Here is a 13,731-nt window from a genome sequence, read left to right on the forward strand (position 1 = left end):
CATCTTAACTCTTGAATTGCAAATAATCTAATGGCATATACAAGCAATAATGTTCTCAAGACTTTACTTATCACAATTTCATCATCTATTTTACTAGTTGCACCTTTTATAGCACTAACAACCTCTTTTATTCTAGCAACATATTGAGCATTATTTTCACCTTCTTCCATTCTCATGTCATCAAACTTTCCCATGAGGCTCTTTGACTTGGCTCTTTGAACATTTTTGTCTCCTCCATAGATAGTGTTTAGGGAATTTCACATCTACTTCATGCTTTTAAGGTCTTTGATATCATCAAACTCAACTTAGCTCAGGGTAGAGGCAATCTCCAACATTGCCTGATTGTGCTCTTTCTTTTTCTTCAAATCTTCAGCAGTTAGGGCTCCTAATAGATCAACATGTTCTACTGTAATGCAAGTTTGTGCATAGTCTCCAAGTCCTCCAAGGTGTAGCTTCATCAAACTTTTCCATGCAGGAAAGTTATCTCTATTCAGCTTGGGTACCTCTCTCTTTGACATCTTGATCTTTATGCTTGTAGTACCTTGAAACTAATCCTCTTAAGCAATTGTGCTTTGATACCAATTGTTGGAATTCTTTAGAATAACTGGGGGGGGGGGGGGGGGGGGGGGGGCGCTGAATCAGTTATTCAAGATCCAGATGTCCAAATAGAACTTTTTTAATTTAGTGAACCCATAAAACTTTCTTCACCATGCATGCATTCATTGTGTGTAAACCAAAACTGATATGTTACTATTAAACTAACATGCAAAAATGTAAAGCATAAAACACAACACATCCATTAGTACACATGACACAATGATTTAATGTGGAAACCCAATTTGAGAAAAACCACCAGTAACATGCTACTCTTTTCTCACTCTTCTGAAGTGATGCCCTGTTAACGGCCAACCCTGTTAAAGGTTATAAAACACACTATGAAATGTGACCCGGTTAAGAGATTTCAATCACCCTGTTAAAAGTGAGCCTTGTCAGAGGACTTTAGGTCATTCACTTGGAATGCCACCCTGTTAGAGGAATTTCCAATGACTGTTAAGTCAACCTTTCTCCAAAGGATTTACCCTAATTTGATACAATTGTTAGAGAGTAACAATAGAGTTTGATTTGATATAACTTAAAACCTTTACTTGCAAATTATAGATCACTATTAAGTCCTCATCTCTTCTTGGCTTCCTATCTTTGCAGTTTTGACAGCTTGTTCACCCTTCAAGCATTCATCTTCATTAAGCCTTATTGCTTAGTTTGCCATTGCAGACTTCTCCTCTTGGGTCACTTGATGAAGCAAACCCTTCTTCCTTCACCTTGTTTGATTTTTGCATCCAAAAACTTTTTGACCTCTCCTCTTTTGCTTCATGACCAGGCATCCCTAGATATAGGGAATTAGAACTCTTTTTTTCACTCATTATCCATCTCAAAAATGAGATTTTTCAATGGATTATGTAGGATATAATGTATCTACCCCATACCTTGTCTTTTCTAGAAACTTCTCCTAGAATCCATTTAAATTTTCCTCCAAAATGGTTTACATAAGATTTTGTGCCTCCAACTCATCAATCTTGTCTTCCTCTTGATTCACAAGTTCCAAGAAAACAAACTTGTTGGCTTTTATTTGGCAAATCTTTGATCCTTTTCATAATGTAGCAGCTTGACATTATCAATTTACTGATGCTCAACACATACTATGTTACTCGACATCTATTTTAAAATCACTCGGCATCAACTAGGTTTTACTAGTGCTCGACACATACTGAAAGTCACTCAGCATCTATTAACTTACTGGGCACCTGTTAGTTTGTTCGACATCCACTAGAAAATGCTTTCACTCAGCTCCAACTGAATTTTTTCTTGGCTTGCACTAACTTTACTCGGCACCTTCTATCAACTTAGTCAAGCTTAGCAAATGAACTCTGTTCAACCTTTTTCATCTGAACTTTCTAAGTGTAGCCAAACATTTTGTAACCCCATGTAGATCATCAATACATTATGTTATCACTGTCTTAGCTAATTCTTGCACTTCAATACATAATCATAACTCAGCCTTTCCTCTAGGTACTTTTGTTACATTTTGTTGATCAAATCCTCCTCATCAATCAACTAAGTGATAGTGCTTGAGACATATAAGCAATTGTCTTACTAGCATATAACAGGAATGACATCAGTGACAAAATAATGATTGAAAACACTTCTTACAACAATGTTCTAACTCAAATTATTGAAACTCAAATGATCTTTTCAATCATATATCAACAGTTTGGGATCTTGAGCTAAGTTACTTAGCATGGGTTGAGTGATTTTTATTGTTTTATTATTTGGATTTTGGAATATGTAAGCAGTTGGATCAATTTTTCTATTGTGCTAATATGTAATAAGCACCTTAGAAAAATATCTCTCTGTATATATATATATATATATATATATATATATATATATATATATATATATATATATATATATATATATATATATATATATATATATATATATATATATATATAGACTACAAGTTGTGCAATTTGTCAGGAAGTGCATTTGCATTTGCTTTTCCATTGCTTATAAGAGTGTTTCAAGGTTGGGAATGTGCTTCATGCGTGACATTCAAGTGATGCATATACATATGCAATTTTATCACCTTAGAAAATTGTATTTGATCTTGCTAGCTAGGAACAACTAATTGCTTGTTTTATCGTACCTAATATGATGATAGTTCTATAGGAATTTGTAATCAACCCAGCTAATAAACAACTAGACCAATTTAATTGGGTTATGGCTAGGGCCTATGCTATTCTCATTTATCATATGGTTTCAATTTTGGAGGCAATATTTTTTTAAGTGGTAGTAGGTTTTGTATCATTGGCTTTGTTCAAGTCCTGATTTTAATAAAGTAACAAAGTGGTTCCTAGGGTGGAAAGGACTATATAATGAAGAGGAAACTTGAAAATTTGAATGTTGAAATGCTAAAATAAAAGCTATCAAGGATCAAACACCTATGCTAAAGTTACAACACAATGTGAAGTTGATTTTAGATATAAACAAAAAAATATGAAAATCATTCCCCATTTGTTTTGATTGTGGAGAGTTGTGGGCGCAAGAGGGTGGAGAGCTCCAAATGAGCGTGGAGAGATCTAAATGTTGTTGGAGATTCCATTTTTGTGCCCTTTTGATCATTGCATTTCATTGTCATTCCCTTATTATCTGTGCATTTCATTGTCATGCACTTGGTGGAGATTAGTGGAGATCTACGATTTCATTGCCATGCCCTTTTGATCGTTGCATTTCATTGTCATGCCCTTGTGATATCTACATTTCATTGTCATTCCCTTGTGATTTCTGTGCTCTTTCTTTGTGATTTCATTTTTATGTTGTGCCCTTGTGATCTTTGTGCCATTTGCACTATAACATTTGGGGTCGAATTGTGATGATAATTTGTGACAATGGTGAAATTTGTGGTGTATTTAAGCCCAAATATAGTAGTGCTTTGCAATTTTCTTCAAGGGAAGAAGAGGTACCTATGTAGATGTTTTTTTATTTTCCTTCTAAACATGTATCTCTTTATATCTCCTCAAGTAGCTGATTAGAAAAGCTTCTCTTTATGTATATGTATGTGTATATATATACATACATACATATGTGTATGTGTATGTATGTATGTATGTATATAGAGAAGCTTCACTTTATATATATGTATGTGTATATATACATACATACACACACATATGTGTTTCTATGTATGCATGCATGTATGTGTGTATGTATGTATATATAGATCTCTCTATTTATATACATACATACATGCATACATAGACACACACATGTGTGTGTATGTATGTATATATACATATATAGAGATCACAAGGACATGACAATGAGATGCAAAGATACATACATACATACATCTGCATATGCAATTTTATCACCTTGGAAAACTATATTTGATCTTTACTCAATCACCAAGAGATAATATAATCTGTAAGTATAGATTTCAACATATTAGTTCAGTATGAATAGTTTCAATTGAATTCATCTGAGGAGAGTGAATCTACTCATGATGATAATGGCTCCATGTATTGGGTCTTTAGAGGAGAGAGACTTACAAAAGATTAGATGTTGTTTATGGATATGGGATAATTTGTTTTTGATGCCAATATATCCTCCTCCATTTCAAATTTCTTTATCATCAAATTGCTAGATACAAATCACTAGACTTGGTCTTGTGAAATGGTATGAGCTACTTGGAATTTTCAAACTTGAACCATTGAACTGTATATTCAGATTGATGAACCAACACTTTCAATCACTAATTTCATGTTTAGAACCTTTGGCCTTTGAAATGTGAACTTTGATTTTGATTTATGGTCCATGGACAATTATGAACCAAAATACACCTAAATGTTCTTGGAGACATCTGAAAGCATCTACACAAATTGATATGAACCATTCAATCTAAATTATAGAATCTTTGAATCTTAGTACTCTGATACAAGCCAAGAGTATTCTAAATATTGAAACCACTAAACTTCCTAGTACACTGAACTTATCAAACATATGAACCTCCTTAAACCAATGGAACCATTTTGAACTAGATTCAATGAGGTTCAAAACCTAAGAGTAACTAAGATATAAACCTCAAACAAGGGTTGCGTGCTATAGTGGGGTATGACAAAGATGGTTGTGTGAATGGTTGATTGGGAAAGTTGCAGAAAATCAGGGTTTCAGTTGTAGTAGTTTCATTAATTTGATAAGGGAATTTGATTTGAAAGTGGGATGATCAAAATTGGCATGTCCATCCTTATGATAGATGTCTCTATCTCAAAATAGAAAATCATCTCAAACAACAAGCGACAAATTATTAAATGTATGGAAAATTAGAAGAACATTCACCTTTAATATTTTTTAAGGACAAAAATATAATAAACATATAGGTTGGTGGAAAAATCCATGAGTAATGTGGCTCCACATTGTGGCTATTCCACTATCCAATAGTGGAAACTTTTCACATTAAATATGAAGATCTTGGAATTAAAAAACACAACTATCAAAGAACTATATTTGTGTTTTAGTGATAACAAATATGTAGTCTAATATTAAGAAAAATAATAGTCTTAAATGTACATGACTAAATAAAATAAACAAGAGTACTAGCTGTAGCTATATAATTCTAGTATTATTGATTATGTTAAACAAAATGTTCAATAAAATAAGTATGAAGTAACATAAATGAATCATCTCTATATATCTGAGCAAAAAAATGGTTTTATTCCTGGAAGACAAATCCTTAATTCTATTATCTCTATGCATGAGAATATCCATTCCTTATCTCTTTCTAATAACTAGGGGTTTATTATGAAAGTTGATATTGCTAAAGCCTATGATAGAGTAGAATGGTCCTTTCTTAATAAGATCTTATTATCTTTTGGTTTTAGTGTCAATGTGGTTAAGCTTATTATGCAGATGATTCTTCTACTGTGGTTGTTATTCTAGTTAATGGGTGTTCTTCTACTTTCTTTAAACCAACTAGGGGGTTGAGATAGGGAGATCCTTTATCTCCTATCATCTTCACTATTATGGTTGATTGTTTGGGCAGATATATTGGGAAACTAGTTTCTTTAGGTGAAATAAAAGGATTGCAACCTTCTTCTCATCCTCTTTTATTCTCATGAACAATTTGTGGATGATACTATTTTCTTGGGTAAAGTTGAGGTAAGGGAGGCGAGAAACCTCAAAAAGGCCCTTAATCTCTATTCTTCTACTTTTGGTCAATTGATTAACTGGAATAAGAGTTCCTTTTATTTTATTGATTCCCCTATTTCTAAATAGGGTAACTAATATTCTTGGTTGTTCCATAGGGTCTTTTCCTTGTATTTACTTAGGTCTCCCTCTGGGACCTAATCCTTTAGATTCTTTTTGGGAGGATCTTGTTAAGAAATTCAATAAGAAATTGGCAAGATGGAAAGGTAATTTGCTAAGTTAAGCTAGTAAAGTTACTCTTCTAAATGCTTTCTCCAAAGTATTCCTACTTATGCTTTGAGTCTCTTGGATTCCAACTAAATATGCTGATACTATTATACAAAATCTAAAGGAATTTCCTCTGGTCTAGTTTTGAGGAGAAGAAGAGAATGACTTTGATTGCTTGAGAGAAACTTTGTAAGCCTAAATTGAATAGCAGTTTGGGTATCAAGTTTGTCAGGAGTATGAATAAATCTCTTCTTGCTAAGCAATGTTGGAGAGTTTATCATGACAATAAGGAGTGGAGTTCTATTTGGAAACATAAATACCTCTTTGTTGCTCCTTCTTTGCCTAGTTTTCTTTCTTATCCTAATTTCTAATCTCCTAATATTTGGGGTGCTATTCAAGGAGCCAAAAATATTTTAATCAAGGGTTGTACGTGGAAAGTGGGAAATGGGTAGAAGATTAGGTTTTGGGATGATGTGTGGCTTCTGGATCATCCTTTGTTTGAGGATTATGATGATATAACTCTTGTTGATAGATGTAAATAGACTTTTGGTATTTTAGTGGAGAATTATTAGATTAATAATGAATGGGTCAATCTTGCTGAAAGTAATATGGTTTTTACCAGTATCTAATTAATCTTGAATTCTTCTAGCCTTTACCCTCATATTGAAGATAAAATGGTTTGGGGGATTGAAACAAGAGGTTATTTTAAAGCCTCTTGTGTTTTTTGAACCAAGGAAAAGGGAATTAGACCTTTATGGACTCAATCTTGGATTAAAGGTCCTATTCCCAAAATTAAATTTTTTTTCTAGATCTTGTTTCAAAACAAAATCTTAACTTTGGACAATCTACAAAAAAGAGGGGTTTATGCGATCAACAGATGTTGCCTATGCAAAAGAGAATCTGAAGATAGGAATCACCTTTTCTTAAATTGTAGGTACTGTCAGAAAGTGTGGAGTTATATCCTTCTCTAATGGAACTTAGATTGGGTTCAATAGAATAATATTGATCAATGTTTCTAGTGTTGGACATGTCCTTTTAAGGATCCTAATATCAATTTTCTATGGAAACTTTCTCTACCCCATCTCTGGTGGGGAATTCGAAAAGAAAGATATAATACAATTTTTTAGAGAGAAAAAAATCCTAAGTGGGTTCTTGTTCATAATATTATTAGAGCTATCAAGGAAAACTTCAATTCTCACATAAAACTAACTGGTGAAATTGAAATCAATAATCCTATGAAGACTAAAAGGCTTTTAAACTAAAATTGATGATCATATGTAGAATGTGAAATGGGATTCTCCTCCTATGGGATGGATTAAAGGTAACTTCAATGGTGTTGCTAAAGTCAATCCTGGTAAAGATGGTTGTGGAGGGGTTTTGAGGGACCATACTAGTATAATTGTTGATGTTATTGCCATTCCTATTAGGATTTCTACTAGCCATAAAGTAGAAGCTACGACTGCTTTGTATACTATGAGCCTAGAAATGGATTCTAGTTATCAAAATCTCTGGTTGGAAGGAGATTCACTCAACAATATTAATATGGTTAATAACAAGAGTCTGATTACTTGGACAATTGAGGGAAATATATTGGAAATCAAAACCCTTATTAATAAATTTGAAAATATTTTATTTTCTCATTTTTTTGGGAGGGTAATTTTGATTGGATTGCCAACAAAGTTGTCTATAGGGAAAGCAAGCTGAGGTGGCAAGTTGACCTATGCAAGGAAGTGGAGCTGACAGTGATAGTTAATTATGATATGACACATGCTAGAGAAGAAAAGATTTCCTACGATTGGAAAATTTATGAAGAGGAGTGATGGGTTTATGGAGGATAGTTTGAGATTCCCTAGGAAGTACTTTTGCACTAGACTTGCATTCGGTATGTAAGTAAGATTAATAGCTCCTCGGTAATCATAAAAAAATTATTCTTTTTTTTTGTTCCTGCTTCTTAGGTGATTTGCAGAGGAACACAAGATTTCAAGATGGGAGGGGAACATAGAAAGCAAGAGCTAAGAAATTGCAAGGAATGGAAGGTTAATGCTTCTGTGTGGGAGATTTCGCAAAAGGGGAAAGTGAAAAACTACATTGAGAGACTCCATGGTTATAAAACTCACATTACAAAGACCTTCTTTAAAATTTGGTTTGAAGAAAGGGTCACTTTTCATGGGGTCATGGTGAACTCGACTGAAGAATTTTTTGCTGAGATCATGGGGCTTCCTATGGAAGGGATAAAATTTAGCAAGGAGACTAGTATCTCAAATGTGGCTTTTAAGAAATTTCCAAAGATTAAAAATGAAGAGAAGAACTTGGAGAAAAATGGCAACTTGTATGTCCTGAAACAAATTAAGGTCATTTGGAGGGATGTGCTATCACGTATCCATGAGTATTTTATCATTGATGGTAGGGCAAAGAGAGTCCATAAATTTCACTTTGTATTGCTAAATCATTTTAGGCACAAAGATAGGATTTCCCTTCCATTTTATCTAAAGTACTCTCTACTATAAAGCCTATATGCTCATAGGAAGAAAGATTTTCATCCTATGCTTCATGAAGGTTTAATATTACTTATTGAAAACTTCTGTAAAAGAAAAGGGTCTGGTTATGATCCTCACTCTAAGAGAAAAAAGGTTAAAACCAAGGAAGGGACTAGTGATAGCAAGAAGGTTTTTAAATGGGAGAGGAATAAGAAAAATATTGACGAAATCATAGAATCTAAGAATTTTGAAAATGATGACAAGGCAGAAATGGGGGAACTTAGTTCCAATCTGGATGGATATTCTAGGAGCAAAGGGATGTCAACTAGTAAAGATAATGTGGAAGGAAGCAAGGATAGAAATATTGAGTCAAATTTTGGGTCATAAGCCCTCAGGGAGGATGAAGAGAAACAAAGTGATCACCCTTCCCACCTAAAGAGGAATGCCAATGAGGAGAAAATGGAGGAGGATACTAGAAAGGAAATTGAGGATAAAGACCTAGCCATTAAGGATAACAACTAGAGTAAAGAGGAAAAAGAGGAGAGGATGGAGAAGTAGGATATGAATACTAATATCCATATCAATATTGTTACTACCATGATTGACTTAGAGGTTAGGGTTGTAGACAACAACTAGAGTAAAGAGGAAAAAGAGGAGAGGATGGAGAAGTAGGATATGAATACTAATATCCATATCAATATTGTTACTACCATGATTGACTTAGAGGTTAGGGTTGTAGTTGATGGTAGGGATGAATCTCAAGAAGCAAAACTTTCCTTTCTTCACACTGCTAAGCTTAAAGTGGACCTAGGTTGTTTGAATAAAGGAAAGTTTTGCTTCATAAAGGAACATTATGTAGAAAGAATTGGAGTTTGAACGCACTATGAGAGCTTAGATGGAAATACAAATAGGTAACATCTTGAAAAAGCTTAAATAATATGAGTAGGAGCTTCATTGAAATAGGTCACTTCTAGTTTGTGTGCTACAATGACTAGTTTGGGTAAGAAGAGTAATGAGGAGATCATGTCTCCTAGTAATGCTAGGATGGGGAGTCCAAGTGGACCTAGTAAGAGAACAAGGCAAAGCATGAGGAAAAAGATCATTGAGTTTCTTGAGGCTCCTATCCTTGTTTTGGTTGACATATCTAGAGTACTATAGAAGTAGGTAAAGAGGTGGTGAACATCATCAAAGAGCTGTTGTAGGTGCTAGTTGTGGAGTTGGTGTGCTGGTTGCTGGTTTGGGAAATTTTTTTGGTTCTTACTTTTTGTTTTCTAGCCTAATTTAAAACTTTAGGTTCCAGGTCCTTGTAAAACCTAGTTTCTTTTTATGGTTTTAAATTCTAGTTTCAAGTCCCTATAAAACTAGGTTTTTTTATTTTAAACTTTAGGTTTCAGGTCCTTGTAAAACCTGGTGGTGCTTTACTATTTATCTTTAGTTTTTTGTAAAGGGTTTTGGGTCGCTTCAAAACTTTTTTTTACCTTAATCTAAAACATAAATGGATCATCTACTTGATCCTATTATGACTTAATGTGAATGCATCTGATCATTACATGGATGATATTATGCATGAGATCTTTACTTAATCACCAAGAGATAATATGATCTATAAGTATAGATTTTTGTAGACTTAGTTTGGTATGAATAATTTTGATTGAATGCAAGCATAATTTCTTGTGTGAATTCAAGACATGAATGACTAATTTAGTTTAGCACAAGCACTATGCAAGTGTGTATGTATGCATGTAAAGTAGTTCACATAGTGAATTGATATACATATACACGTATGCATCATCATAATCAGTTATCCTTGAATTTGACCAAAGCTATTATATACGAACAAGAGATACATGTTTAGAAGAAAAAAAAGAACATTTACATAGGTACCTCTTCTCCACTTGAAGAAAATCGTAAAGCAAGGGCATAGAGATTTCAAGGGCACAACATGACAATGAAATGTACTGATGACAAGGGAACAAAAACAAAATCCTAGATCTCTATTGATCTCCACCAACATTTAGAGCTCTCCATCCCCGTTCAGAGATCTTGGCCCTCTTTTGCACACAACTCTCCACAATCAATCAAAACAAATGGGGAATGATTAATTTCATGTTTTTTCTTTTCTTTTTTATTTATAATCCATAATCCACAAGATCTCTCTGTATATATACAATAATACACACACACACACACACACACACACACACACACACACACACATACATGAAAACAAAAATACACTTTCTAAGATTTTGCAATTGTTCAAAAAATTTAATATTTTATAAGATAATGCACCTGAAGAAATGTTAGCTCAAAAGCAAAAACATGGTGTTCAAACAGTATAAAAAGTGCTTGACATGAGAGGTCCACAAGTGAGGGTGTTGACCAATCTTGAAACATTGAATGCTGAAATGAAAGTTATCAATGATCAAACACCTATGCCAGAGTTACAACATGCTCTAAAGTTGATTTTAGATATTTAGAAGTTTGATAATCAAAATTTAAGGCATGAGAGCAAAGGAGAAGGAGCGGCTTTAGAAAGAGAAGGAGAAGGAGTAGCATTAGAAAGAGACTACATGATAGAAACAACAACTAGACAACATAGAGAATAATATGGGAGCCACTAGATAGAATCCAAGAAAGTATTTTGGTAGGTACTATGACATTGGAAACACTAGTTAAATTGGTCTAGTTGCTGATTAGCTAGGTTGATTACTTCATTACTATATGATTCAATGGTAATGTTAGTTATTATTTTGACATACATGAAAACATTATTATTATTCATTATTATATATACATACATAAAAAAAAACTTATTATTAATCATTATTGTATATAAATACATACATGAAAACAAAAATGCACTTTCTAAGAATTTACAATTGTTCAACAAAATTAATGTTTTACAAGAAAATGCACTTGAAGAATTGTTAGCTCAAAAGCAAGAACATGGTGTTGAAATAGTATAGAAAGTGCTTGACATGATAGGTCTACAAGTGAGGGTGTTGACCAATCTTGAAAACTTGAATGCTAAAATGAAAGCTATCGATGATCAAACACCTATGCCAAAGTTTTTGATTAGATAAACAGGTTTTACAGGGATTCTAAAACTCGAGAGTTAAAATAAAACAGGCTAAAAATAAGCGTTAGAAGCCCAACCACAAAAGTAACAAGTCTAAAGGCTGATAATAAAAGCACAAGGCCTAGCCAAATAAACAAAGGCCAAAGATAAGGCCAAAAAAAAAAGACAAGAGAAACAAAACAGTCAAAAGCCAGAACGAAGAGCCAGCCAAAAAGGAAAAAGATAGGAACTAATCCTCGATCTTTCTTTCCAGCTCCTACATGACCTGGGTAGCCTCCTGTGCCATCTGGTTCTCCTCGGCCTCCTGCTAGTGAGTCCTATGTTTCTCCTAGTCCAAAGTAGAAAAAGTGATATTAGTGGTATTATCTTCATCAAATTTGGCTTTACCCATGTCTTTTCCCTCCACATCCCCTTGCATGTCTCTATCTTTAAGCTAATCAGTTAAAGATAGAATGTTGTTATTAATCGAGTTGAGCAGTGAGATCATTTGGCTCGACAGATTGTGATTATTATTTTCTAGATTATGGATCCTTCTTTCTACTAGGCTATGCCTATCATCATAATCTATGCCTTTCTCTAGGCCCTTAAGATTCCTGGCTCCTTCCATTTGAACCACCTTTTCCTTAACCTCCTCAAGCTCATGAAAAAGCCACTTGATTGACCTGTAATTGTCAATCATGCTGTTGCAAGCATTGTTCAAGAGGTTCATCCTAGATTCCCTGGCATTATTAGAGATAGGCACAGTTGTAGGGTTAATGATCTCTTCAAGACACGGTTCCTCCTGATTGTCCACCAGGATTTGGAGGTTCATCACTTCCCTGAAAATACCCATTTTTGAGGTCCTCACATTAAAATTTCTCTAGGCTTTCCTCCTATCTTTTGCCAACACCTCCCCATTCTCAACTCTAAAACTATCTTGTATTTTCTCCTTCGGGTGGGCTTGGGGATGGACAAGGGAGAGAGGGAGCGAAGAAGACTCTAGGTCCTGCTGCAACCTCTCATCCTTCATGCCCACCCTCTTGCATTTCTTCCCACCCTAGGATTCCTTTTTTTCCTCCTGCCTCTCCTTTTCCTCATCTTTAGACTCCATAGCCTCCTCTTCATCACAGGTGTCCTACTCCTCCTTCTCAAGCTTCTTATGATCATGATCTCTAAGGATTTTTATTCTAGGGATAATGGGGGAGGATGACTTCTTAACATTAGGCGTAGCTTTTTTACCAGAGAAGGTAAGCCCTCCTTCCTCAGAACTAATTCTTTGTATATCATCCGAGTCAGAGGAGTAGCTAGAGATTTCAATTTTCTCATTCCCAGCTTGCGAAGGGATGTTACTTATCATCTGAGCCTTGAAGTGCTCATAGATGAGCAGTAACAACCCCTCATGGAAAGTAGGGTTAGTAGAGGGTTTCTTTTTGAAGCTTGACACTGCCTTGGTCATAGAGTTCAACAAATAGAAAGGGAAAGAAACTTTGCTATCATGCTGAAAATGATTCAAAAGAACGAAATGGTGGATGTGAACACGATCAAACCTAGGGTCAAGAGTAATGTACTCAATGACAGCACATAGAACATACCTCCAAATATTCATTATAGAATCTGGATCATAAAATGTATCACTCTTTTTTAGGGCATTTAGCTCCTTGGGGTTGTCAGTAAAGTCCTTCACTGCACTGGCCAAAAGCTTTTTATCCCTAAAGAACTTAAAGCCCACCATTAGAATCTTAGTAACAGCTGAAATCACCTCCTCTGTTATTAGAAAAGCTATCCCATTCACCTTGACTTTACCATCCTTCCATGAATTGACCATGTTGTCAGTCACAGTTTGGTCGTAACCATGCAGCTTCGTGATATACCTTGAAATCTTGCCCTGAACCAACTTCTCCCATACTTTCTCCCTGCTTCTCCATTTCTCCATTTTTCCATCGATTCTTTTTTGCACCTTTCACCCACCATATCGGCACTTTGCTCTCCCACAATTCTCATAAGCACATCTCTTTGAAACCTCGCCATTTGATAGGGTTCTCTGTGTTTTAGAGAGAAACTAAAGAAATAATCCTTGACATTGCTCAGGTTACAAATGCAAAAAATGACCCATGAAGCGTGCCGAATAAATTGTAATAATTCCCACTTCTTGCATTTACCAATGTAGCCTTTAAGAGTCGTACCCTTTCCCCATAAGCCTTTCCTATTCATAATTGCAGATTG

Source organism: Cupressus sempervirens, chromosome 4, assembly GCF_028749045.1.
Source record: "Cupressus sempervirens isolate cs-2001-9-10 chromosome 4, ASM2874904v1, whole genome shotgun sequence".
NCBI lineage: Eukaryota > Viridiplantae > Streptophyta > Pinopsida > Cupressales > Cupressaceae > Cupressus > Cupressus sempervirens.